Genomic DNA, 27,883 nt, shown 5'->3' with positions numbered 1-27,883 from the left:
ACCTCTGAGATCTCCGTTTCCTTGTCTGTGTAGTGAGGATAATACTACCTGCCTCAGGAGGAATTTTTGTGAAGAGCCGAAAAGGTCATTCATGTGAAACAGAGCACCATGTCCAGGAGCATAGTAGGTGCTCACGAAATGGAAGTTTCTTTTCCAGATGTGTTCTCTGCAGGGTTTCTTCTTCCAGGGCATGAAGGCCGTATTACAAGCATTCTCTGGCAGGGGGAGTGTACCAGGAGATGGAAGAAACTCAGGCCTGGGGTGCCTTCCCCCCATCCCTCCCTTGGAATACATCGCCCACCCAAGGCAGCCAAGCCTCAGAGCTGGAGGAGGGAAAAATGGTCTGGCATTGAACCTCCCCAGGAACACCCACTGCCGGCACCTCTGTGAGAGCGTGCTGTGAGAAAGCCGGGGACAACTGTCCGGGCCAGGCTAAGTGCAGCTGTGAAAAGCAGATCTTGCAGAAAAAACCAAGTCCAAAGGCTGGCAAAGCCCTCTGGTCACAGGAAGCCCTCCCTGTCCAGAGGTGTAGGTTCTGGACTAGTCAAGGCATTTGGGTTCTACTCCCATCCCTGATATTTCCCAGGGCTGGGACATTAGCACTCACCTGACCTCTCTGCGCTTCAAGGCGCTCAGAGGGACACATGAAACCATGTCAGACAAATGTGAGTTCGTAGATGATTAGTAAGTCCCAGAGCCGCTGTACCAGCACCCCTCCTCTGGGCTACCACACTTTCTCAGCTGCTTGGGGCTGAAGGGGGAAGTCCCTGTCGCTCTGGTTTCCAGTTTCCTTAAACCTCCAGCATTTACACACACAGCCCCCATATGAAAGCAGATTAAGAATGCATCCCTCCTCAAAAAGAGGAGCCTTCCCAGATTTGGAGTAAGAGTGATGAGGGCTCGTCTGGGCCCCATTGCCTCTCAGACATCTCCTGCCCCCACCTGGGAGCCCTCCCCCCCCTTCCCCCCCCAAATTACTCACACTCCTGGAAACATGACTGATGACTTCGGGATGAGTAAGAGGCAGCGCACGTCATGGCCCAACTGTTGGCAGGGTGAGTGAGTTCAATGCTCCCTGGAGCCAGGCTGCTCGGACATGTGCTGGGAGTCCGCTCTGGGGGAAGAGGGGCAGGGGACCCTAGAGAGGAGCTAGGCTTTATTTAGCAATGAGCTAGAAGTCCTCTGACCATTCCCCCCTTTCCCAACCCCCGAGTGATGATGGCCTTGTCAGCTCAGGGTGAGGGGGTGACGGGAACTGTCCCAGCGCCTCTTTGGGGGGCCTGGACAGTGGGGGCAGGGGCTCTCACGGAGCTCCAGGACACTGTGTTTCTCTCACCTGAGCACCCCTGGCCTCGCCCCAGCACAGCGTGGCCCAGGGCAACCCTGAACTTGGCAGCCCAGCCTCAACAGCTTTGAAAGGGCCCCAATCCAGGGCCCGACCTACAGGGTGCGTGTGTGTGGAGGGTGTGTGTGTTTACATTCTCTTGTACACCCTAATCCGTGGTGCCAGACAAGCAAATATTTTCGGTCTGTTTTCCATTTCCCATGTGTCCCATTTCTGAGCATTTGGCAGAAATGGGATCACAGCAAAGGCGTGTATGAATTCAGTGCGTTTTGAAATGCCTATTTTTACATTCTTGGAGTTCAGGTGCAGGCTGAACATGCTAATATAAGCACGACAGCACGTAAACTGGACTGTCCTGGCACTTAATAAATAGGGCCGAAGCACCCAGTTCCCCATACCCCACGTGGGTGTGGTCAGGACACGATGGCATGGAGAGAAACACGGGGACGCAGAAGCCTGAGGCAGCCCCACCTCAGTGTCCTCTGCAGCCAGGACAAGACGGTGTCCTCACTCTGAGCCGCCGCTCCCCAGACAATCACTCCTGTGTGGGGAACAGTCCTCACCCCCGGGCTTTGCTCCATGAGGATACTGAGGTGTTGCTGGGGACCCACCGTGATGTCCTTCGAAATGCTCAAGACAAGAGCCATGCCTTAAATGTAAGGACTTCATTAAGGTGTTTCAGGACATATGGTGGCCTTGGTGGAGAACTCCGGAGAACATATGGTGAGGATGACTTGTTTGATGAAGTCTGAGATCCTAAATGCTGGGGCTGGAACACAAGTGAGGCTGGCAGCCCAACTGGCCACACCCCACCCCGATCCCTCCCAGGCAGCCTTCTCCATTAGGAAGGATGGGTCCTCTACCCAACACACCCCCACTCTTTATTAACATTAGACTTAGTCATTTATTTATTTTTTAAAAGATTTTATTTATTTAGAGAGAGAGCTGAGTGGAGGGGCAGAGGGGGAGGGAGAGAGAATCTCAAGCAGACTCCGTGCTGAGTGCAGAGATCGAGCCGGCCTCGGGGTGGGGCAGGGCTCCATCTCACGACCCTGAAATCATGACCTGAGCCAAAATCAAGAGTCTGGACGCTTCACCCACTGAGCCACCCAGGCGCCCCATCATTAGACTTAGTCATTTAAATGTAGTTTGTTAAAAGATCCATACATAAAGCCAAAATACATCTTTAGCAGTAAACTCAGAGATGTTTAAGAGATTTCTTTCTTTTCCCATAACTCAGCTGAGACACCTTTGCCGCCAGAGCGGCAGAATATTAATCACAGTCGATTCATGATCCCTCCTCCTTAGCATCCTGACTGATTTTCTGGAGGTTTACAGAGAGCCAAGGCACTCGGGTGACTTTCCTCAAGGCCACTTGGCCAAGCCTTTGCTGGGACGGCCATTGTTTCGCCCACAGCTTTAGGCCACAGGGAGGGCCCAGCATTCATTCTGCTGCTCCAGGGCCATCAGAGATTGGAGGGGGGGCTCTGCTGCCCCATGCCTCCCTGAGGTCTCCATGGCTCCCGAGATCCTGACCCCAGATTTAGGAGTGCGTATTTGCTCTAATTCCTTCTACACTGCCTAGGGGATTTTTCTCTAGTTTTAGAAGTGCTGTTAACTGGAAGTAGAGGGCGGGAAGGAATGGGTAGTGCTCTCTAGCATGCTGTTTTCCCCAAACTTTATGTCTCTATTCCCCTAAGGACTTAGGTTTTCAAAACCAAAGCCAGAAAGGCATCCCCCCCTTTTTTTTTCTGCCCTGCATCTTGGGATTGCACTCACGTGCCTTTGGCAATCAGCAAATGATTGCTTGAGTGGTGTAAAGGACAAAGGATAAATACTGGAGGGAAGGGGCTGGTATTTCTTTTTTTTTTTTTAAGATTTTATTTATTTATTTGACAGAGAGAGAGAGAGAGCAGGAACACAAGCAGGGGGAGTGGGAGAGGGAGAAGCAGGCTTCCCGCCGAGCAGGGAGCCCAATGTGGGACTTGATCCCAGGACCCTGGGATCATGACCTGAGCCGAAGGCAGATGCTTAACTGACTAAGCCACCCAGGCGCCCTGGGTTGGTATTTCAAATACTTGCTACCTCATAGAGGATTTTCACTACCTGATTTAGGGCTTGCAGTAAAGCTACAGTAAGCAAGATCGTGCCGTATTGGCCTAAGAATGGACAATGGGATCCAGGGAAGAGTCCAGGAGTAGACTCACACACATTTGGTCAACTGATTATCAACAAAGACATCAAGGTGTCTTTGATGGGGAAAAGAAAGTCTTTAATTTTACGTGATGCCCAAACAACTGAATATTCATATATTAAAAAATGAGCATTGACCCTTACCTCTCATCATACTCAAAAATTATTTTGAAGTAGATTACAGACCTAAACACACAACCTAAAACTATATAGCTTCTAAAAGGGAACAGAGGATAAATTTTTCATGACCTTGCAGAAGGCAAAGTTTTCTTGAACAGGTCACAAAATCACAAACTATTAAAAAAAATTGATACATTGAACTTCATCAAAATTTTTTTTAGATCAAAAGACACTGTTAAAAAAACAGACAAGCCAGCCTTTTATGAAGACGGCGCTGAAGGCTAAGAAGGAAGCCCCTGCCCCTCCCAAAGCCAAAGCCAAAACAAAAGCAAAGGCTTTGAAGGCCAAGAAAGTGGTGCTGAAAGGCATCCACAGTCACAAATAAAAGAAGATCTGCACGTCACCTATATTCCGATGACCCAAGACACTGCGCCTGTGGAGGCAGCCCAAATATCCTCGAAAGAGCGTCCCCAGGAGAAACAAGATTGATCACTGTGCCATCATCAAGTTCCCCCTGACTACTGAGTCAGCTATGAAGAAAATAGAAGATAACAACACACTTGTGTGCATTGTGGATGTCAAGGCCAATAAGCACCAGATCAAACAGGCTGTGAAGAAGCTCTATGACATTGACGTGGCTAAAATCAACACCTTGATCAGGCCTGATGGAGAGAAGAAGGCATATGTTTGACTGGCTCCTGACTATGAGGCTTTGGATATTGCCAACAAAATTGGAATCATCTAAACTGAGTCCAGCTGGCTAAATCTAAATATAAATGTTTTCACCAAAAAAAACAAAAAAACAAAAAAAAACCAGACAAGCCAGTCTGCAAAGAAATATTCACAGAATATATATCTGACAAAGTTCTGGTATCCAGAATATATAAAGAATACCAATAAATCAATAACAAAAAGACAAAAAAAAATTGAAAGAGAGCAAAAGACTTGACCAGACATGTCACAAAAGATTACAAGTGGCCAATAACCAAATGAAAATTGCTCAACATCTTTGTGTTAGGAAATGTGCAATAACATTTCACACCCACTGGAATGACTAAACTTAAAAAGAGCAACAATACCAAATGCTGGTGAGGACATGGAGCAACTGGAACTCAATCATTTTTGGTGGGAGCATAAAATGATACAGCCATTTTGGAAAACTGTTTAGCAGTTTCTTATAAAGTGAAGTCTACACCTACCTTATTATTTACCAATTCCTTTCCTAAGTATCCAAGAAACATGAAAACACATATTCACAAGAAAAATCGTCCAAAAATGTTCCCAGCTGGTTTATTCATAATAGCCGAAAAACTAGAAACAACCCAAATGTCCATCTGTAGGTGGGTACATAAACAAATTATGTTATCTTCATATAATGGAATAATATTCAGCAATGGAAATGAATAAACTATTACTAGATGCTACATGGCTGAATCTCAATATGTTGAAAGAAAGAGAAGCACAAAGGAGTACATATGGGATGATTCCATTTTTATGAAGATCTTGAACAGGCAAAACCAATTCATGATGATAGAAATCAGAACATTGGTTGCCTTGGGATGGGGGTGGGGAGACTGACAGAAAAGTTCTGGGGATCTAATGTTCTGGAAATCGTCATCACATGGTGACTATGATTATAGTTAAGACTGAAGAATAAAAAAAGGGAAATATGGCAACTTTGTGGGTGACAGGAATATGCTGTATCTTGATTGGAGATATGGTTACACAGGTGTATGCGTCTGTCAAAACTCATCAGATGTGACACTTAAGATCTATGCATCTTACTGTATATAGAATATACCTCAATAAAAAACAAAAGCCAGTTGCCATGGGCTGGGGGAGTGGAAGTGAGGAGTTGTGTTTAATGGGTATGGAGTTTGAGTTTTGCAAAATGAAAAATGATGGCGATCGGCTGTACAACAATGTGGATATATTTACACTGCTGAACTGTACATTTAAAAATGGTTAATAAGGCAAATTTTATGTTATGTGTATTTTACAATAAAAACAAACGATATATGCTACCGCAAACAACCTAACAAACTTTATTCATGAAGATTCGAACACAAACAGCCTAATTTCTTAATGTAACATTTATGTGGTCTCTTGAAACAGAAGAGGCAAGGTGAATTGTAGGTTATATTTGGCCCCAATACAATACAACAGTAAATAAAATAAAACACACAATTATTGCTGTGATCCTACTCTCGGGGCCCCCACTCCCTGGCTGGCTGAGCGTTGGCGGGTAGTGTCCCTCAGCAGTGTGCTGGCTTTCTAGGTTGCACCATGACGGGTTTTGAAGGGAAGTTTTCAGATGTTAGCACAGCTTGTACTACTGGGGGAGAGAAGTTCCAGAAGGACTTCCTGATGAATTTCACCCTGAAGAGCCTGGTTTCTTGTGTACCTCTGTATTGGCTCTTTTCCACCCTTGCTCTCCCCCACTTCCACCCCAGTCCCACCCCACTCCCTGGGCCCAGACACCACCTCACACAGTCAAGGAGTGTTGGTCAAGGTGCCTGGGCTCCTCCCACATTCCACCCTCTGGGGCCTGCAGGCCTGCTCAGTGATGGGGAACCCTGAAGCACTGGGATCCATGCTTGCCATGTGACATACCTGCCATCGTCCCCGACAAGGATACTGGGCCCAGCCCATCCTCCCTTCTGTCCCAGGCAGAGGATGAGGTCGTTCTGCAAGTCTGGCCACAATGCCCAGCATCCTGCTCACTTTGCAGACATTCAGGAGAACGTGGGATTGGGGGAGGGGGTCTTGAATTTTCCAGAGGTTGTAACCCTCCTCTCTACTTCCATCATAGCTATACCTGTGCACTCAGCGTGAATCTTCTCCTCCCGCCCCAGCCCGGTGTCATGGTGGCAGGCATGGAAGGTGGTGGCGGTGGAGTGGAGAAGTGAGTGAGCACCACTGTGGACAGGAAGGCTCTCTGTAGGGCGGCCTGGCTCTGGGGCTAAGGCACATCATGGATCCTTTTAATTTCAGTCTCTGCCCACCTTGGGGACAGAGAGAGACGGAGCTGGGAGGTTCAGGAGGTGTCTCCCATGAACCCATTTTCTGAGAATGGGGCCCTGCAAGCCTAGCCAGAACCCTAGAGGTTTGCTCATACCAAGAGAAGGCCCTACCTCAGGGATGTGTCAGGTGTGGAGGGGTCCAAGGAAGGAAGAAGGTGAGGGGGCATGATGAGCCCCTGCACTGGGAGGCCTCAGCCCACTAGCCTGGACTCCACAGATAATACCCTACGTGGTCTATGCCAAGTCTATCATCTGTTTGGGGAAAAAAAAAAAGTGTGTAGTGCAGGAACTAGCTCAGGGCTTTCTACACGGAGTTCCTCAGCACTGACTGGGACTCCCCTCTGGCTCTGCCTGCTCAGGAACCAGCCTGAGGCAGGGCTGAGGGCCCAGGGGGCTGAGGAGAGCCGCTCCCCCACACATGGCTGATGTCCAGGCCCGCTGTGTGGCTGAGGAGTGATGCAGTCGGTGGAATGGGGGTGGAGCAGCTGTGGGGCCCAGATGGGAGGAAGGCAAACAGCAAGGGCACCCTTGAGAAGCAGCGAGTCATGAATCACGCTGTTCATTAACTTGAGCTAATTAGGAGGCAAGTATGAGGGCCACGGCGCTGGGCAATTTGTTAAATTCCCGTTTTTATAGTCCCCACCACCCCTGCTTACGGGGCCCCCACCTCCTCCTCGGTCCTGAGTGCCCGGGGGTGAGTACACGCTTTGGGGGCACTTGGAGTGGACAGCTGCCTGGTGGGAGAGGGAAAGAGGGTTGGCATGCCACACGCCAGGTGTGTGTTAAAGCTTTCGCAACGGTTATATCATTTGGTCCTCAATACCCTGGGAGGGGGGACTCATCATTCCCATTTTGGAGATGGGGAAATTGAGGCTCAGAATAGGAAGCGGACTTGCCCAAGTTCTCCAACTAAATTAGACATAGCCTCTGCCCTCCTCACTGCACTGAAGGCAGTCTTAGAAGTAAGACTGAAGATACTTCTAGATTTTCTATTCTGACCCCTCCAGTTATGGCTGTCACCTGCCCTAACAATTACCCTCCAGGTCCTTCAGACAACCCCCTTTCCTTGCTGGAGATGGAAACTCCCTCCACGGAGACAGATTCCCATGGCTTGGCTGAAGAGTGCTCCCCAGAAGAGGGAAGGTGGGATTTTCATCTTTTTGAAATAAATGTGAAAAACAGAGGCAAGAACGGCAACTACAGTGTGTTGCAGAGATAGATGGAAGGATGAGCTTAACACGTCCTAGAGCCTGCGGGGGCCATTAGGTCTGGAGAACAGGGACCGAGGAAGAGGGTGGTGGGGGACAGGGGAGAGGTAGCATTTTATGCCACAGACATTTTCAGCCGGGGCGAGGGTGTCCAGCTGTTGTCCGGTGTCAGGGGGGCAGCTCAGCAGGGTCTGGGGCTCCGAAGAGAGTGGGCTGGAGCCAGCTGGGAAGTCGTGCTGACAAGAGCTCCCCCAAGGAAGGTTTGATCTCGGCACCTCAGAGCCCGCCACAGCGAGCTGCAAATCTGTTTGATGAAGGAAATCTTAGCAGGTGCGCTCGCTGGGGCCTGGGCGCTTGTGATACGGGAGAGTCCAGGGGAACAACCTCGCTTCTGGGCCGCGCCCCGCGCCCCACAGAAGTCTGGGGGTTCCAGATTCTCACCCTGGGCTGCCAGACCCAGCGGCATCCACCTGAGATGCCGGAGCTCGTTTTGACCACCGCAGCTCTGCAGGCCGGCCTGCCCTTGTCTTCCTCACAGCCTTCCCACCGAGGCCTCTGATTCCCCAGGCCCATTTCAAAACTGGAGGCCTCCCAGGGAACAGCAGGAGCCGGAAGGCAAGACGGCAGGTGCACACAGAGGTAGTTCAGCCGCGGTTCTCCACGCACCCACTCCCACACGCCCACCAAACTGTGCAGGAGACTGGCATCTTGAAAGCAGCCAAGTGTCCCCTGAAGATGCTCAATGGCAAATGGACAGCGCCTTGAGTCCACCTGGCTGTTCCTTGGAGGCCTGATTTGGTCCAGAAGTCCATGCACTGCGGGAGAGCTTAGGTGACAGCACTGCGCGGGGGAACCCGGCAGCCCCAGGCAGCCCTCGCTCCGCACAGGGCGGCTGAGCCACGGTTGTGTTTGCACGCGGAGAGCCAGAGGTGTGGGGGATGGCCGAGGCGTGAGGCCCGCCTGCCCACGATTCCCCGGGGACCGCGGAAGCCCCTTGCTTTTGAAAACCCCGGGGAAGCGGTAAGCTGGGGGAGACAAGAACCCAGCTACGGGTTTGGCACTCTACCCTCTCTGTAATGGGCTGGAAACCCTACAAACTTGCATCACCTTTCCTAATACAATAGACTTGGGGGTTAAAAAGTGTTAGCGTGATGTCTTTTAAATATTTAGAAATATTCCCCACCCCTGCCACCAAAGATGAGTATTTGTTTTTAAAAAAAATAAACACTTGGCCAAGATGTCATGTGGTGTCCCTCACACAGGTGAGTGTTGTGCAAGCCAGCCCGCCCACCAGCCGTGGGTGGGGACCTGCCTACAGCTGTCACCCGGCTCCTAACAACTCCTCGGGGCACACCCTGCTCATTAGGCCCCAGCCACGCCCAGCCGCCCAGACTCCCGGCTGAACCGGACTGCCAGGAGCGGGCGGTGCCTCCTTGAACCCTGAGCAGAACAATGGGCTGTGAGGAGTTAACCAGGCCCACAGCCCCAGAGCTGGGTGCTGGAGCTCAGGGGCTCGCTCAGCTATGCCTAGGACCGGCCCATGGGGCCTCCACGCTGGCCAGGCTCCTGTCTCCCTTGGGGCCAGGGAGCAGCAGGGGAGCCCCCAGAGGGAGCCAGCAGAGCTCTAGGCAGGAAAAATAGACATGTGTTTAGAGGCTGCCTCCTCAGTGGCGGGCTGAGCCTGCAGACATTATCTCACTCCTGCTCAATGTCCCCCCAGGCAGGTAAGGGATGGGACTTGTTCCTGCTTTATAGCTGAGGCACCCAAGCAGAGAGAATGGGCAGGCAGAGAGAGGTGGTCTCATCGGTGCAGCCCAGCCCGCGCGGGATGTGGCCCCAGCTGGGCAGGTGTCCCTGCCGGTCCATCTTCCTGCCCCCTGAGATAGGTGCTGTCCCCCAGAGGTAGGGATGTGCCCCCGAAACAGGCTGACTACCTGCCCCCCCAGGCTCATCTCAGCTTGCACCCCCCAGATAACCAAGACCTGGCTCCCCTTCCTCCAGGGTGCCCCCCGCTCCCGCTTGTTTGCAGCCTGGCCACCCTCAGGGCACAACGTGGCATGAGGAAGGACGGGGCTGCCCAGCCCGGCCCCGCCTGGGAAGTACATCTCCCGGGTGCTTCTGCTAACTCAGGATAAACCGGATTGGGGTTAGGCAAGTGGCAACATGCTGCTATTTGTGGAGGCTCCTGGACTTCATGCTCCCTCCCATGACAGCGGGAACAGGGAGGGCGGCAGCCATCTCTGCCCAGTCACGCACTCGGGCCTGCAGGGGAGCCCGGATGGAGTCACAGGCCACAGGCTGGAGGCACAGAGTCTGCATGGAGCCTCGGAAGCTGCCAGGAGAGAGCCCTGGCCTGGGACACAGGAAACCCCAACACAACAAACACAGAAAACTCAACCCAGCCACTACCCGCCTGGGGCAGCCTTCCCCTCCTTGGGCTTCCTCTGTCCAATGAAGGGGTTGGATTAAATGAGATCCTCTCACTTCATAATCCCTCCACTGTCATTAGGCTGTGTTCCCTGACTCTCGGGCCCTCCAGTGCTTCTCTCAATAAAACCCATTCAAGTTGGGGAATTAGAATTAACCTCTGTCTAAATTAAAGGCCAGGCAGGGAGTGATGGCAGAGGCTGGGCAGGTGCAGCTCTGGGCAGGCAGCCCTGGGGCCTTCTGAGAAGAGTTGAGAGCCAACTGCAAGCCACGGGACCCTGCCTTGCGCCTCCTGCCCAGTCCCGACCCCAAACCTTGACTTTGTGAGGCTTACCCACTCTCCCCAGGTCTCCAAAGCCTGGGCTAAGGCACTTGGGCCAGAGTCCTCCCTGGAGATGTGAGCACAGAGGCTCCGCAGGAGTCATGCCGGGTGGGGGCCATGAGCCCTCAGTAGAGAGCCCCTCAAGGTGCCAAGGGCCAGCCACAGGGATTGAGGAGGAGTCAGAAGTCCTCTTAAAACCAACTCTGCTCTGGACATTCCTCCACTAGGAAGGCCCAGACCGAAGAACCTCCAGGTTCTGGAAGCCCTTTTACCTTCCACTTGAATTGGCTAATCGTTTGTAGAGTGTGTTTTGGTTGACAAAGCATTTTTCTAGATGTGATGTCATTTGATCCTCAGAGCAACACAATGAGATATTTTCCGATTCTACAGAAGACAAAACAAAAGCTCAGAGTTTAAGCAACTTGCTTAAAGGATCCCAACCAGGAAGTGGAAGAATCAGGACCGGGAGCCTGGTGGTCAAGTTCCAAGAACAGTGCTCTTTCTAGGATACCATGTCCTTCTCTCCAGGCCCTAGGGATGCAGAAACACTCCACTGGGACTCAGACAATAGGCTGAGGATCTCCCAGCTAGCAAGGGTATGTGTCTGCTATGTGTCTGCAGTCCAAAGGGCCTAGAGAACGACCCTACTGTTGACCTGGGCCCATGCCGGGTCCCTAGAGAAGGACAGTGACGCAGTTTCTCTCTAGCAGGTCTGAAACTCGGGGAAAACCTTCCCTGAGGCTTGAAAGGATTGGATTTTCCTCCTGCTAAACCCCGTGATGTTCTTTCTTAGAGGAAGTGACCCAGTAGCTGCCTTCAAATCTCTGAAAAGCCACAAGAAACAGGGAATGGCCATCTTCTGTGGGGACCGTGGACAGAAGGATCAGGAAACAGATGGAACACAGTGTAAGGAAGGACCACATAAAGATGAACTCTCAGGCCATGAGAACTGCCTGGGGATGTGACTGGCTGCTTTGTAAGGTGGTAAGGTCCCCGTCACTGGAGGAGTTCACACGAAGACTAAGTAACCATTCTGCCCTGAAAATGTTATATAGGAAACTCAACCCCTAGAATGCTAAGTGGGAAGAATGAACTACATGATATTGACACTTCTTCATACCAAGAGCTTGTGACAAAGTGGGAATTATTTCAGATTCTATTTGCACCTCAGACTCTCACCTATGAGCACCATATTGGATCAAGACAGAGTTTTTGCTGAGTGTCTCTGTTGCCTGCTGTGACAGACTGGGATGGAATGGAGGGAAGGGGTCAAGAAGTAGGGATGGGGGTGAGTATGGTAGCCCCCAAACCATAGCAAGGTCTGACATGGGAAGGTTCTTCTGGAGCTCCATGCTCTGAGGGCTGAGTGTGTTGAGGCCATTGTTATTTGCCCTCCCTAGAGGAAACTGGGGCATTCCCATTGATTTGGGCAGCTAGCCACAGATTTGCTTAAGCCCATGGCAGCTGTCCCCTTTGCCACAGTGACCAAAATGAGTTATCAGGCCAGGTCAAGGTAAGCCCCACCTTGGCCATGAGTGTTGGCCAGCTATCTATGTCCAGGAGATAGGTGGCTGAGTCATGGGCCATTTCTTAGCAGCTGGCCTGGATCTTTCACATTGAGGAAGGGCTTGGGACACCTGAGTACCTGGAATCTGGAATGTGGAATTGCAGGTGGAGAGACTTGGCACTAGCATCCCAGGCCATCCATGGGATACCCCAAGCTACAAAATTGTCTGCCACAGTGCCCTGAGGGTTAGGAGACACCAGACCATCCCCCTCCTCCAGAAAGTCTCCCAGGATTGTGCTCAGTTGATGAACAGAAGCAGTATCCTGTCCCCATCGCACCCCCACCATCCTCTATGGACACCAACCTCCTGCTTGGTGTTTGGTTTTTCCCTGGAGGTATGTACGGCCAACATAGAGAAGTTAGGGATGGGGGCACCCAGGCTTGGCCCAGCCTGGCCCATGTTCTTCTAGGAGTCCTGGGAGCTGCTCCCACTCATTCCTTCAATCAGTCAATGCTTACTGAGCACCCATGCACCTGCAAACCAAAAAGAACAACCACCTCATAGAAAAATGGGCAAAGTATATGAACAGGCAATTCCCAGGCCTGGCCTTGCCACTGATTTGCTGGGTAAATTTGGGCAAGTAACTTAGCCATTCTGTGACTGTTCCCTTCTCTGTCAAATTAGGATAATAATGGTTCCAATTCACTGGGTTACTGTGGAAAGTGAATGAGATCATCCACACATTATGGGTGGAATTGTGTCCCTCACAAATTCAGATGTTGAAGCCTAAGCCCCAGTCCCTCAGAATTTCAATTTATTTGGAGATAGAGCCTTACAGGGGTGAGCAAGTTAAAATGAGGCCCTTAGGGTAGGACCCTAATCCAATCTGACTGGTATCCTTAGAAAAAGAGGAGGAGACAAAAAGACGGGCACACAGAGAGACCGTGTGAAGCAGTAACAGGAAGATGGCCATCTGCCGGCCAAGGAGAGAGGCTTCAGGGGAAAGTAACCCTGTGAGCACCCTGATCTTGGGCTCCCAGCCTCCGGAACTGTGAGAAAATACATTTCTTTGTGTAAGCGCCCCTCCAGCAGCCCTCGCCGACTAATTCAGCACCTCAAGCACTAGAACAGCATCTGGCATGTAGTACACACTCAGTAAGTACTAATTACTCCCATAAATATTATTGTTTATCTTAGCTGTATACACACCACTTTAATTTCCTATTGCTGCTGTAACAAATGACCACAAACTTTTTGGCTCACGATAGCACACATGTATTATCTTATAGTTCTGTAGGTCAAAAATCCCACTGGGCTAAAATCAAGGGTTCTGCAGAGCTGCGTTCCTTCTGGAGGCTCCAGAGAAGAATCCATTTCCTTGCCTTCTCCAGCTTCTAGAAGACACCTGCCTTCTTTGTCTAGGTCCTTTTCCTCCACTTTAAAGCCAACAGTGTAGCATCTTCAAATCTATCTTTCTTTTGACCCTCCTGCCTCCCTCTTATAAAGACCCTTATGATTACATAGGGACCACCCAGATGGCCCAGGATAACCTTCTTGTCTCAAGGTCCTAACTTAATCACTTCTGCAAAGTCCCTTTTACCATAAAAGGTCACATATTCACAGATTTGGGGGATTCGAACATGTATATCTTTGGGAGAAGGGGCATTATTCTGCCTACCACACATACAATCTATTATTAAGTGACAAAGGAAGCCACAGAACAATGCATAATAGGTTAATTTCATTTATGTAAGAAGATACTAAATCAATTTAGACAGAGAGAAACTCAAAAAACTATTAACTGTGAGATTTTCTGGGGAGGGACTTGGGGCTTTGACATTTTGGGTATTGTTTTCTTTTTTTTACAGTATGCACATATTCATGAATTACTTGTGGAATTTTTAGAAATTTTAAACAATTCAAAGAAAAAAGGAAGAGATGTGTCCTCATCCTTGTGGAGCTGAGTCTAGAGACATCAGACAAATCAACAGCATCAAAACCTCTCAGTAAGTTTTCTGAGAAGTGTGAGCAGAGCACGGTGGCAGCTGGGGTGGGGGCCCCTCACTGCCTGAAGTGACACCTTTGCTGAGTTCTGAAGAAAGAGAAGGAGTTTCCCAGGTAGAGAGGAGGGAGGGGAGTGTCGCCCACGACAACGGGCCTAAAGGGCTGAGTCCAGGCCCATGAAGAGGCGATGGGCAATAGGCAAGGAAGCTCGCACCTGCTGAGCCCCTAGCTGCTGGGTCCTGTGCTGAGTGGTGTTGTGGGCATGTCCTCATTGGGTGGAAGGGAACCAAGGCTGTATGTGTTGATGGAAGAGAGGGTCCGGACTGGATGAGAAAGGGCATGGGAGAAGGCGGCAGGCGGCTGGGCAGGGTCTGCTCCTGGAGCGGCTGATGCAGACAAGGAGGGGTGAAGAAGGGGACAGGGAGGGCCAGCGCTGGAGGCAATACCTGCCCTCACCCCACACCCCACTTCTGGGTGCCCCATTCACATCCTCAGCCCCCAGGCAGGTGTGGGTTGCAGGTCAAGCTCTCAGGCAGCCCCTCTAGGGCTGAGGGTACTTCCAGGCCTCACCCCAGACCTGCTGCCTCAGGGCTGACTCGAGGTCTCCATGTGGTGCCCGAGGCAGCTTGCCACAGACCTGGCCCCGGTCATCCTGGCAGCAAGATGATCGCACTAAACCATTTCTTGCAGTCCTTTGGGGCGCTCTAACAAAATGTCACAGGTAGGTGGCTTATGAACAACAGACTTTCTTTCTCACATTTCTGGAGGCTGGAAGTCTGAGATCAGGGTGCCAGCATGATTGGATGAGGGTCCCTCTCTGGGTTGCAGACTGCTGACTTCTTATTGTGTCTTCACATGTGGAAGGGGGGCGACGGGGATCTCTGGGGCCCCTTTTATAAAGGCACGAATCCCATTCATGACCTAATCACCTCCCAACGGCCCCACTTCCTAATACCACACCTGGGGACTTAGACCTCAACATACGAATGGGGGGGCACCAACATTCAGATCACAGCACCCCTGAAGGGTTCCCAAGTGGGGATGAGGCTGAGCCTGCGGACAGAGGGGCCTCAACCTATGGCCTTCTACCCGGTGTGCTTGTCCTGACTCGCAGAGCGAACACAGCCATGTCCTGAGGATGTCACTGCAGACGTGACAGAAGGCACCCATCAGCGGCAGAGGGAAGAGGTGATGGGGTGCGTGGGATCAGATGAGGTGGTGGCCAGGGGCACGCTGGCCCAGATGATGGGCTCAAAGTTCTGCTCTGCCAGTTTCAAGCTGTGTGACCCTGAACATGTTACTTAACCTTTCTGGGTTTCAATCTCCCCATCTCTACAGTGGAGTAATGATAGTATGACTGTCTATTAAGTGCTTGGAACAGCGGGAGCATAGCGAGGCCTGCTGCTTAAATGGTAGTGGTCATTCCTGTGGGCTCCCCATGATGTCCCAGCTGGGCCTAGCAGCAAAGGGCCCCTTCGGGGTCTCTGCGCTACCATGTCCCTACCCTCAACCAGCCACTCGCTCATACCTGCTCCTGGGGCCCAGGGGGTGGCCCTGGGAAGGGAAAGGAGTGCTCGCTCGGGGGGTGGGGAATGTCGGTAGCCATGGGCCCTAGGGGGGGTGGGGTGGGGGAGAAGGAGGAAGCAGGGGTTCCAGAGTAGCAGAGACCCCAGCAGGGAGGTTTGCCCAGGGCAAAGACTGTGGGTCAGCACACGGCTGGCTTTGGGGTGTCGGAGACAGCCTTAACGGGAGCCAGAGGTGTCCGTTATTATCTCTGGAGCTGTTGCGAAAATTTCCAAATAGAATTATTTTTAAGTCACTTTAACCAGACAGAAGATCTGTACGCCAGGCAGCACTTTTGAGAAGGCGGGCATAAGTGTCACCCAGTCAGGGAAACGCTGAGGAGTCTGGGTCCCCTTGGGGAGGTCTCTGGCTTCGGAATATTAAAATCACTCAAGGAGAGGAGAGGCGTGTTGATCCCTCGGAGCCCAGGTACCTCCCACAGGGGGCCCAGCTCACACACAAAGCGAAGAGTAGAGCCTCAGTCCAGAGGAGCTCAACAAAACAGTCCTGGTTTGTAAATTAGTGGCAGAGCTGGGAAACAGTAGCTACCTGTGGTTTTCTAATTCCATTGCCCGACGGGAGTGAGGGGCATCATTCGGGTGTGAAGTGCAGGCTATCAGTTCATCCATGGGTTAGGGATTCTCAGAAAAGGCTTGACCAAGGCAGGGGTGGAAATGATTGCAGAGGAAGCTGCCACAAACTAGCTGTGTAGCCTCGAATGACTTGCTTCTCTCTGGGCTCCCCCTCCCTCGTGCTGTAATAAGGAAGGACAACTGCATAGCATTAATCACGATGCGGGGCTTACTACGTCTGAGTCACCTTATGTGCATTATCTCACATAAGCCTTCCAACAACCCTGGGCAGTAGCTATCTGAATCCTCAGTTTGCAGATGAAAAATGGAAGTTCAGGGAGGTTAAGTAACTTGCCCCAGGCCATTCAGCTAATGAGAGACCCAGCGCGGGTGGAAAGCCTTGAAAGGCCGCTAAGGCCATGCTGGATCCCTCCGGGTCAGCTCTGCACTCCATCCTCTGCATGAAAAATCAGGGGAAGCCACCTGGGTGTCGTTGTGCTCCACCTCAGCGCCGGCCAGAGAGGCCACGAGGGCCAGGCTCTGCGCCAGGAGGGCAGGGACCGGGCGGGGATGGCCCCGGCCTGCCACCAGCAACCTGCCCCCCCGGAGTGTGAGGGGCAGAGACGAGAGCCCCAGCACCTTCACAAGACGCACACTCTGTTCTGTCCTCACAGGCCTGAGAAAGGGGACTGCCTTGAGTTTACCCTGAGCTCCTCTTTCCAAGAGCTCACACATATCCTTTACATGGGCAGCTTCTCACTCTTCCACTTAAGATAATAATAATCTCCATGGAAACCTCTCCGAAGGACCTTTCCAGCCAGGGCTCAGGACCACCTCAGGCAGGGGATATCATCACCACCATCATCGTCATCTTCACGGTCCACCGAGGCAGAGAGGTGGCCAAGTGCCGGGGCTGCAGTGTCACTCATAGCTCTGCAAAGACCAGCTGGGTGGCCTTGGACAAGTCACCGTCTGTCAGCGTGAGCTTCCCCATCTAGAGCCCGGGGACGGTTAGAAGGACTAAATGCAGAGTGGACAGGCAGAGCGAGCACTCAACAATGAGAGCTTTTTTTTTTTTCCAGGTCCTTTTTTTAAAATAAACTATTTTTTTTAAAGGCTCACAGCAAAACTGAGAGGAACATGCAGAGATTTCCCACATAGCCCATGGTCCCACACAGGCGCAGCCTCCTCGACCATCCACATCCCCGACCAGAGCAGCATAGCTGACCACGAACCTGCGTCAGTCAGGTCAGCCCACGAACGACACGTCATTGTCACCCAAAGCCCATAGTTTACATTAGGGTTCACTCTTGCTGTTTGTTGTACGATCTGTGGGTTTGGATGCAGGTATAATGCCATCTCTCTCCATCATTATGGCATCACACAGAGTAGCTTCACTGCCTAGAAAGCCTCTGTGCTCCACCTAGTCAGCCCTCCCTCCCCTCTAACCCTGGGCAACCGCTGATCTTTCTATGGTCTCCGTAGTTTTGCCTTTTCCAGAAAGTCATGTAGTTGGAATCATACAGTATCGTAGCCTTTTTGGTTTGGCTTTTTTCACATAGTAAGAGGCATTTAAGGTTCTTCCTTGTCTCTTCATGGCTTGGTAGCTCATTTCTTTAGTGCCGAATGATATTCCATTGTCTGGATGGACCACAGTTTATTTTTCCATCCACCAACTGAAGGATATCTTGGTTGGCAATTATGAATAAAGCAGCTATAAACATCTGTGTGCGGGGGTTTCAACTCATTTGGGTAAAAATACCTATGAGCCCCATTGCGGGTTCATAAAGAGTATGTTTAGTTTTGTGAGAGACTGTCAAACTGTCTTCCAAAGGAGCCATGCCATTTTACATTCCCACCAGCAATGACTGTGGCTTTTATTTTTATTTAGAAATAAAAAGTGCCTTGCTTAAGATTACACAGCCATTAGTTGGCAGAACAGGGACCAAAAAGCAATCCTTCTGGTTCCACACTGTGGGCAGTTTCCCTTTGACCACGTTGCCCATCAGCTAGACAAGCCAATCTCCTGCCCTCACAAACACGTTCACACTTACTCACCATTGCTTTTGAAACCTAATTCTTGGTGCAGATGTATCCCAAAGGATTCCTCTTCTGCCCTGTCCAGGAAAGCCCACCATCTGTCTGTCTGGATCCTGTATCTGAAAGGCTTGTGATGCTCTTGCACGGTGCCCAGGTGTGTACAGAGGCCAGTGTCCAGGTGTTCCAAGCTTACCTGTCCCTGGAGGAGAACCAGGTGGCTCTGGGAAGCCCCTCCTCCTTTCAGAGCCAACCCAGCCAGCCCCAGAGTCCTAGGAGTCACCGTGCCCTCATCAGGGACTGGCAGAGGAAAAGAAATGACCCCCACACCCACCCCTCAGTCCAACTCCAAGTCTGCCTGTTCTTCCTTCCTTCCTGAGGCAAAATTCACATAACGAAGTCATTTTAAAAGTGTACAATTCAGTGGCGTTCAGTATATTCACAATGTTGTGCAACCACTACCTCTACCTAGTTTTAAAACATTTTCACCCAATTCCACCTATTTTTCAAAGAAAACCCCACACCCACTAAGTTGTCACTCCCTCTTCTTCCTTCTCCCCACCCCTGGCAACCACCAACCATTTGCCTCTTTGGGTTTACCTACTCTGGTCATGGAATAAACAGAATCTGTGTCCAGTTCCACACACATTTCTCAGACCACACTTTCTGTAACTTCCTGGGGAAGGAGGAGGAGCAGAGACTCCTCTTGCTGCCTTTGTCTCTGACCCTGCTCCCCCTGCCCACAGTGTCTGTGATCCAGTTCATCCATTCTGTTTTTTTTTTTTTAATTTGTCATGAGCAAAGGATTTTGATGGTTCCTAAATTCATTCAACAAATAGTTCATGAGCTAGCAGGGGAGACAGGGAAATAGTCATTACAGCAGTGTGATCAGGCAATGCTATGGATTCTTCAGAGAGGCGTGGAGCCCGTACGTACCCCAGCCTCAGGGTGAGGGTGGTCAGGGAAGGGAACAATGGGGCTGGGGCCCCCATCTGTCTTGTTCACCTGTTTCCTCGGGACTTAGTATACTTCCTGGCACATAGAAGAGGATGAACGAACAAGTCAATCAACCAATTAATGCAGCTCTCAGCTAAGAGCTGAAGGATGAATACAAATCTGCATAGGGTATCTGAAGCCTCACAGGCAAAGGTTCCCCTGCTTTAGCACACAGAAAGACAGCTCAAGTCTAGATGAATGTGGAAGGGAAGGGGGAGGCAGGTGGGAGGAGATGAGGCCAGAGCAGGCAGGGCCTTGGGAACTACCTGAAGGAGCTTGACTTTCCCCTGAGTGGGAAGAGGAAGGGTTTTAAGCAGATACGCATTCTAGAAACTCATTTTTCTAATCCGGATTAGAGATTATGATGATCTGATGATGTGCCAGGAGGACAGAACAGACATCATTCTTGTCCTCCTCCGGCTGATGTTTCAATGGGAAACAGAGGTACTTAATATATCCTTAAAATAATTAATTCAATAGTCACAAGGGCACAAGGTGTTCTGAGGGATGTCCTGAAGACAGTGACTTTTGGATCGAAACCCGAGAAATAAACAAGATTTGGTTAATTAAAGAGAGGCAAAGAGCTTTCCAGACTACACAGAAGCTTTTAGGAAGGTCCTGAGCAAAATGTGCTAAAGGAAGTGAGAAAAGTCTAGTATGACGGCTGTGCTCAGTGTGAGGCTGGGAGTTTGACCAGATGGGGCTGGGAGATACGTGGGGCTCAGACCCCAAAGAACACTCTTACACATTTTGGACTTACCCTAAGTCAAATAGGAAGTCTTGAATGATGTAAGCAGGATCCAGTTTTGAAAAATGGAACAACTGCATTTCTCTTCCGTGTTGCTGTGCATGTGACCTTCTTCCTGGTCACTGCAATCATCTGCTTGCTTTGGAAGTGAAGTTAAGATTAGCAAAGAAAAAAAAAATGCGAAGGAGATAAGTACTGTTTAGCTTCTGACATCCAAAATAGAATTTTTTTCAGCCAGACAGTAGTCTTGAAAGACAGTCATTGGTTAAGAAATAGGGTATTCTGGATGTCTTTAACTGCCTCTTTAAGATATCAAGAAGCAAACCTGACAGAATTGATGGTAGAGCTTCACTTCAGGAAGCAAACAGAGGAGAAAGCCCTGCTCTTAGGTCTGGAGGATACTGGGGAGGAGGCTAGACAGGAAGCAAGTGTGGAGGGAAGTCAGGTGTGTGTCCTAATCACCCATCTTCCATCTGAAGTCCCAAGCAGAGGTGTGTTAGATTGGGGGCAGTGGGGGAGGGGGGAGTGTGATTTCTGTACGTATCTCTCTAGAGGTCTTCACACCAAAGTAAACTTCCGTGTGGTTAGGCACAGGGAAGGTTTGAATTTAACCTTATCTATTGTGGTTGTGAGTTCAAGCCCCATGTAGGGTGCATTTAACCTTCTCAAACCGCCCTGGGCTCCCATGTTACAATGATGGCTACACTAGATCTTTAGCTGTGGGTTTTGTATAAGAAACTAACCAGAAGCAGATAGTTTGAAAGCCTAAGCTTTTAAAAAAAAAAAATGCATTGAACAAGTATTGACTATGGCCTGTCATTCAACAGCTAGTTCTAGTACAATCCCTGGGCCTCAGAACCTGTAGCAGCAGCAAGTAGACTGCGAACTCTCTGAAGCTCCCAATGCCCATTGCAATCAAGCATAGCTGTGGTGGATGATGGACCAGGAAGAACTTTCCAGAAGGAAAAGCCCGGAGACACAGACAACGGACAGAAGAATTCTTCCCAGACAACAGAACAGCGGCTGCCAGAGGGGCTAACCAAGCGTTTTACTCCACTGCGCAGGAGGGAGATCTTTACTCCTCCAGCCTATTAGCAATGGATCATTTTTAAGAACCAGTGGCCAATGTGCTCCCTTTTCTGAATAGGGGTCTTTACCTCAGTTACCACATACTCATTCCACCTGGTATAGCTACACCTGAAGCCCATGGAGAGGATTACACATCGCCTGATAATCCTGGGCCTTGATTAGCATGAGGTTTTGGGGTTGTCTCCCCTGGAGAGGGAAGGGGATAATTCAATACATGGGAAGAGGGGGGCACATGAATGTTCGGGTGGCCAAAGGGCCGCCTATGGCAGAGACTGCTAGTTGCTTCCTCCAGCATCCATTCTCCCCTTCTTCCTTACCAACATAACCCCCAGTTTTATTACTAAGATTGTATTTAAGGTTGTACTTCTCAGACTCCCTTGCAGCTAGCTCTGGCCTTAGGAGTAAGTTCTAGCTAATAAAATATGAACAGAAGTGTCATAAGGTTTCCCAGGGAAGGAGTCAAAATAAAAGTGTGTGTGTGGTAGTGGGGGAGGGCGCCTGGGTGGCTCAGTTGATTAAGCGTCTGCCTTCGGCTCAGGTCATGATCCCAGGGTCCTGGGATCGAGTCCCACATCGGGCTCCCTGCTCGGCAGGAAGCCTGCTTCTCACTCTCCCACTCCCCCTGCTTGTGTTCCTGCTCTCGCTATCTCTCTCTCTCTCTGTCAAATAAATAAATTAATTAATTAATTAAAAAAAATAAATAAATAAACGTCTGACTCTTGATTTTGGTCCAGGTAATGATCTCAGCTGGGCATGGAGCCTGCTTGGGATTTTCTCTCTCCCTCTCCCTCTGCCCCCTACCCCTGCGTGCGCGAATTCTCTCAAAAAAAGGGGGCGGGGAGAAAAAAATAAAGGGGGTAGAGGATGCCCCTCTCCCATTCCTCCATACTGCTTCTTGGAAAATAAATATAATGGCCAGAGTTTGCTGGAAATTGGGTCATGGGGAATTAGGGTCGCCCATGGGAATAGACAAGAAAGAACAGCTGGAGGACCCTGGCCCCTGATGACTTCATGAAACCATCAGCCCAGCCCTTCACCTCTGGCTCCAGACTGTTGTAGGCAAGAATAAAACCCTGCGTGTTCAAGGTTCTGTTTGGGTTTTCAGTCCCAGGCAGCTGAAAGGAATCCTAACTGATAGATCTCTAGTCTAGGCTTGGAGCGGGAGACTTACATATCAGTTGGGTGGTAGGACCCCAGATCCTGCAGCGGCAGGAAGCAGACTGTGGACACACAACATCAGTTTGGGCGGCAGCATGTGCAGTGGAAGTGGCTCTGGACGAGGATGGTGGCATCGGGGCTGGCTAGAACATTCCGATTTGAAACCTGCCTAGGAGGTGAGAAGGACGGGGCGGTGTGCTGCCCTGAGGCAGGTGGTGAGGAAGAGTCGACGCTCATGCGTAGGAAGAGGGAGGCAAAGGAAACGGCAGACCCAAGAAGGAGCGGGGAGCAGGGCCCGCTGCTGTGCAGTGGTCAAGGGCATGCAGGCTGCGCTGGGTGGGATTTGGTCACAGGGAAGCAGGGTTGGGGCCGTGGGGGTGGCAGCCACCCACAGGGGGGGCAAGGGAAGAGGGGGTGAGGGGGGTTAGCAAGTGGCCCAGCAAGGGAAGATATCTCCCCCTCCCCCCACCCCGGCCCTCCTCGGCTGGGAAGCTGCCCCAGGAGGAGGGGTCCAGGGAGGTTCTTGGCATTTTTAAGATGGGTGAGACTTCACCTCGTTTCATGCTGGTGGGAAAGCAAGGGGGCCTTGGAGAGGTAAAGGTCCACGACAGCAAAGGAAGAAGAGGACACAGGCTCCCGAGGCTCCCTGAGAACAAGGACCCCGTGGCACCCAGAGCTGGGCGGTGCAGCGAGCCTGGGGGAGGGGGGGCAGGTTGCTTCTCTGCTAAGGCAGCTGAAGGAGGGAAAGCGGCAGACAAGCTGATAAGGCTGTAGATGATAGGGTGAGGAGATCCCCTTCTGATGGCCTCCGATTTCTGCGAACTGGCCGTGATGTCATCTGTGGTAAGTGAGGGGGTTGGAGAAGATTTGGGAGAGGAGGCAGTTGGAGCACCCCCCTTCTGAGGAACACGAGAGAGAACTGGCCAGGAAAGCACAAAGGGTGAGGCTCAGGCCGGGCTGGAAGCTTGCGCTGGTGGCAGCACCCGTCTGCAAGGCTGTGTGGTTTTCTCCAGAAGGAAATTCCTCCTCTGGCTTTCCCGGCCTGCAGGCCCCCTTTGCGCTCAGCAGGACGTGTGCACCTGCAAATCCTGTCCACTCCTCGAATTAACATGCCTCCCCACCCCCACCCAACTCCTCCTCTTGCCCTCTTGCTCCTCTGGGTTTGATTCCTGGAACCAGTTATCTTGGACTCCGCAGGAGCACCTTCTTGCCATTCTGAGCCCACGCAAACTCTGGCTGTCCCCCGGGCTCTAGGCAGGGCTTCCTCCCTGCTCGTCCAGGCCTCCTTCCTTCTTTTCACCACCCACCCCTGTCTTGCACATCTGGTGCCTTCAGCTTCCTCGAATGAGACCGTCACCGTGTCACTCCCCATTCAAAACCGCTCTGCAGCTCCTAAGACCTCAAAATAAAAGCTCTCATTTCTGCTTACTTTTGGGATCTTGGCTTAAATGCCACGAGTTCTGGGAAGCTTCCCTAGAGTAGGGGAAGTCCCAGTGGTACCTGCACCCGTGACACCTTTTAAGTCTTCTCTGAGACTCTCAGTAATTACTCGATCCCGCGTCATTAACAACGGCGGGGAGTGCGCGCGCGCATGCGCACAGGCACACGCTTCCTTACCGCGCGCATCTCCCCAGCGCAAGGATGTTACCTGCCTGACCAACTAATGACAAAGCCAAGCCTGTCGGGCCCTTGGGATCTCAGGTTAAATTTCCATCACCCCCTAAATCAGCCCATGCTTCAGATACTGGGGACTCCTTCCCAGGCCCCAAAGCTGCCCCCCCCCACCTCCTCCCGCACCAGGGTGTTTGCTCCGACGGCTCCCTCTGCTCAGGTGCTCGTGCTCCAGTTCCTCTTGTGCAGACGTGCACGGCCCCCCCTCCCCGCCCCCGCCCGCCCCCCCCTCCCCGCCCCCCGCCCATCTAGCCCAGGGCCCTTCTGCTGCGGACTCTTCTCTGAAACCTCCACCGGCCACAGGCCAAACCCCAGAGCATCTGCTTCCAGAATGCCTGCCATCCCCATCCTTTCACTCCCATCAGACTAGAACCTTGAGGGAAGCTTCCAGTTTGTAGTCAATCGATACAGCAAATGAAAATGTTTGATCGTGGAGCAAAGAACCGCTTTCTGTTAACACTTGTATAAATAGTGTCCTATACAACCGTATCCCCAGTAGCGACTTTCATGGTTGCCACGCACTTAGTAGGGACACAAAAATATTTTTCAACGAGTAAGATATTTTCTCCCTTATATCCGTAGGAATGTGGTGGCAACAGTCTCTGTCTACACATCAATTTGGAAAATTAATTTATAAATGCCATTGTCCTGTGTTTACAACATGAAAAAGATGTCTGTTTTCACCAGCGAACAGAGTCGGTCTTTTCAGGTTTATTCCATCTTTACTTGAGAAACAAACGCATGCCTTATGCAGCGGATCAAGGTAGTGACTATATTTGCCAGCGTACCAGACACGACACTGTGTAAGGGCAAAGGAATTTCTCCTGCAGCTGATAATTTCAACACGTTCAGTAACATTTGTCTCTTGGGCTTCTGAACAAGACCATGAATGTGGAGCCATCTGAAACCTATGAGACCCTACAACAAGGGACCGACTATATTGCCATTCATACTTACTAGTTTATTTTCTGTGCTGTTTCCTGATTGCTTTCTAGTTGAGAAAATAGACTCACTGGGATTCTGAAAAATACTGCCTAACTATAAATCCATGGAAACAGAAAGCAGATCGATGGTTGCCAGGAACGGGGGGGCAGGGGGAAATGGGGAGCAATTACTTGATGGGTCGGGTTTCCTTTTGGGGTGAGGAAATGTTTTGGAACTAGGCAGGAGTGTGTGTCTTGCATGACACTGTGAAGGTACTAAATCTCGCTGAATTGTTCACTCTGAAAGGGTTGCTATTAGGTTATGTGAACTTCCCCTTAATTTAAAAAGTCGCATATGATTTAAATAATACTGAATACTTCACTGAATGTCCTACAAGGCAAGGCAGTGCTGTATTCTAGAACAGCCCTAGATCAAAGGCCCCACAGCACCCTGCACCTTGCCTTGCCTTTGGGTAAGGAACGGGGTCCCCCCATGTCTAAGCAGGGCCATGTCCTCAAAGTGTCCTTGGAGACACCCAGCTGAACACCATTACAAACCAAGCCACACGCTGCTGAGTGTCTGTGTTTTCCTTTGTTTCTCCTTTGGCTGACACCAGGACTTGGTAAGGTGTGTTTTGTTTGATTAAGGACTTTTCTAGTTCCAGAGATGGAGCCTGTGGTGGATTTTATTTTTTCCTTTAAATGAGTGGAATTTTCCAGTGGCTGGATAGAATCCCTGGACACTTCACTGGGCCATCTGTCCACCAGGGCCCAGTGGACAGGAAGCAGGAGGAGCCTGCCCACAGGGCAGAGTCATGGGCCAGCAGTTTGTCTCCACTTGTGGCAGGTTCTACAAAGGCAAGGGCTGACTGTAAAAAGGGTGGGTGGACTTGTCCTAATAGCTCATAACTTCTCAGGAAGCAGTCCTTCGTTGTCTTGTCCAGGGAGGAACAGACTCTCCACCAGAATGCAAGAGCAGCATCATGGATCAGGAGCGAGGCTGACCAGGAGGGGAAGCCATCGGCCCTCCTCCTTGCTGGGGCCTGGAGGGGGGGCCCTGGGCCAGCAGGGGCTGGGCTGCTCGTGCACAAATATCTCCTCCATCCTTTAAACACATGGGGCCCAAAGGGAAATTGCACCCTTCCACTTCAAACATGGCACTGGAGCCCAGAGCCCAATGGCTGTCATAGGCAGGGTGCATCAGTCAACTCTCTAACCAAGGTCTATGGGTTTTAACCACTTAGGTTTCCTCCTGATTTTAGCACTTCGTACCTTCTCACATGCCTTCACATACAAGGCGCCATTCAGTATCTCAAGACGCAAATGCTGCTGAACGTCTTGGAAAATACTGGCTCCAGGAAAAATTCCTTTCCTTCATGTAGTGGCAGTGCCATGAGCAGAGAAAGCCTGGTGACAAAGTTCTATGCACCTGGGGACTCTATCTAGGTCCAGCAGCAGAGGCGAGCCCCAGGAATCTGTCACCAACACATCCTTCCCAGGGGAGAACACTCTACCTAATCCTCAAAACTCCAACTTTGCTGGACATGTCACCAATAGAGTTTACCGTCAACCTGGCTCACTCAACGGGGTTTGGACCAGGACAGCCTAGATTTAGCAGTGACTGCAAAATTCCCTCACAGACCCTGGTAGGTCTAGGGACCCAATGATGGTGGCCCCTTACTGTTTTTCTCAAAAGAAGGGGCACCTGGGTGGCACAGTCAGTTAAGCATCTGACTCTTGGTTTCGGCTCAGGTCATGATCTTAGGGTCATGAGATCAAGCCCCATATCGGGCTCCGGCTCAGCACAGAGTCGGCTTGAGACTCTCTGTCCCTCTGCCCCTCCTCCTGCTCTTTTTCTTTCTGTCTCTCAAATAAATAAATCTTTTAAAAAAAATAAAAAGACGGAAAATCTGTCCAGATGTTTTTAAGGCATTTACAGCTGCCCAAAGAGGCTTGTGACTCTACCTCCTAAGTGCCTGGCAATCGTCGACCTCTCTAACTGCCACGTGGACGAAGAGGTGGAAATTAAAACGAAGCAGATTTCGAAGTGTTAGTGGAAGATGAAAGGTGTTCTAGAAGTGCCCAGGCATGAGAGGCACGTGGAGAGACATGAGCACAGGCTTGTCCGTGGGCGGCATAGTCCCCGAAGCCGACAGAAGCCCACGTGAACATTCCCAGAGATCCTTGACCCTTACACAACAAGGGGACACATCCGCCACCCTGGAAATCAGACATCTCATTCTGTGGTGTCTGCTCAGGCAGAAGAGATTCCTAGGAGGCCCCATGTGGAGACTTCTGAGTGCCCTGTCCCCTAATGCCCCAGACCCTCTCAAAAGGGAAAGGAGGAGCTCCCCTAATCCTGCTGGTGTGGGCGCTCTCGTTGGACGGTCGTTGCCCTCCCCTTTCCAGACGAGGAGGAGACGAAGCCTCAGAGCAGTTAAATGGCTTTCTCCCGAACTCAACAGCCACTGCGTAGTGGGGGCAGGCTGGGGATTTAGGGCCCTTCTGATTCAGTCCAGTGCTCTTGGATCCTCCAGAGAATGAGGCCTGCACACCAAGCTGGTCCGAAGCAGATTTGCAGTGCCCGGTGCAATTTCAGGGGCTAATTCTCAGCCAGCTGCACTCCTGAAGGCTCTGCCCCCCATTCCATTTACGCTGCAAGGGAGGATCAGCCCCGAACAGATGTGCCCCCTTTACCCGCAGCAATGGGGTCTGGGCTGACACCTCTCAGTTCCACACCTAACAGCCTGTGTCTTTTCAGAAAGAAAATCTGAAGATGTGATCGTCCACTTAGATGCATGCCTCGGGGTTTTTTTTTTGTTTTTTTGGAGGCCTTTCCTGCCCGTGATCTCATTTGCTCACCTGGACAATCTTAGCGATACATTTCATTGGTTCTTTGAAGATTCTTGGGTTTCCAGAGCCAAACTATTCAAACAAAATACCCCCAGGAAGGGACAGGACCTTGAACTTTTATTG

General features: G+C 51.0%; 1 pseudogene; it reads left to right on the top strand.

The window, feature by feature from the left end:
• Positions 1 to 3,354: 3,354 nt before the first annotated feature.
• Positions 3,355 to 6,064, top strand: LOC135361722 (large ribosomal subunit protein uL23-like; annotated as a pseudogene).
• The last annotated feature ends 21,819 nt before the right edge of the window (positions 6,065 to 27,883 follow it).

This window comes from Mirounga angustirostris, unplaced genomic scaffold (assembly GCF_029215605.1).
Source record: "Mirounga angustirostris isolate CCGP_5_RB_7025 unplaced genomic scaffold, mMirAng1.0.hap1 SCAF_10, whole genome shotgun sequence".
Lineage (NCBI taxonomy): Eukaryota > Metazoa > Chordata > Mammalia > Carnivora > Phocidae > Mirounga > Mirounga angustirostris.
Note: the sequence above shows the minus strand (reverse complement) of the source record. Positions and strands in the feature narration are given on the sequence as shown.